Source organism: Chaetura pelagica, unplaced genomic scaffold, assembly GCF_000747805.2.
Source record: "Chaetura pelagica isolate M959 unplaced genomic scaffold, ChaPel_1.0 scaffold172, whole genome shotgun sequence".
In the NCBI taxonomy this organism is placed as follows: domain Eukaryota; kingdom Metazoa; phylum Chordata; class Aves; order Apodiformes; family Apodidae; genus Chaetura; species Chaetura pelagica.
In genome coordinates this window covers 66,121-66,785 of record NW_009952433.1, presented here as the reverse complement: position 1 = coordinate 66,785, position 665 = coordinate 66,121, and the positions used below count along the sequence as shown (strand labels likewise).

General features: G+C 61.7%; 1 protein-coding gene across 1 annotated transcript in view; it reads right to left on the bottom strand.

Moving 5' to 3' along the window:
• Positions 1-665, bottom strand: part of DND1 (DND microRNA-mediated repression inhibitor 1) — a 3,281-nt gene that overhangs the window by 1,013 nt on the left and 1,603 nt on the right. The window lies entirely within an intron of this gene.

Here is a 665-nt window from a genome sequence, read left to right as displayed (position 1 = left end):
CAGTGGCAGGAGACACCCACTCCCCTGCCCCTCCACTGTCACCCCATCCCACCTCCAGTTGTCCCCCAGCACCTGGTGCTGTGACTCCCACGGGTGGGAACCACACGGGGTCTTCTCCCCAGCCCTCCCATTGCTTCTCCACCTCCTTTGGCTACCAAAGTGGCCTTGGGGCCAGGAGGCCCCAGGGATTTGAGGAGCAACCTGCCTTCAGGGACACCAGAAACACTTCTCAGCTGGGGCAGGAATGGGTAAAAACCAGGACTCTGGATGTTCCAACTGGATGTCTGGAATGTGTGTCCCATGGGAGGGCAGTGCTATCATGGGAGAGGGCACTGGGGAGAAGGGCATCTCCATCAGGAGAGGTCAGTAACTTGGGATATGCCCTGGATGCCTGGGACTGGCACTGGTGATGCTCCTACTGAGCAGGCAAGACCTCCAGCAGCTCCCTAACCCCGGCACCACCGGGGCTGATGAAACTGGCAAGGCCCAGCCCCAGGGAGGACCCCCAAGAGGGACACAGGGAGAGGACAAAAGGCACCTCCAGGCTGGAGCCACTTCACAGCTGCTCTGGGAGGTGGGAAGATCCGCCCTGACAAGACACCCGGGAAGACCCCCTGGCCTCCCACTCACCTTCCATCAGGGTCTTCTTGGCCATGGCGGCCGCC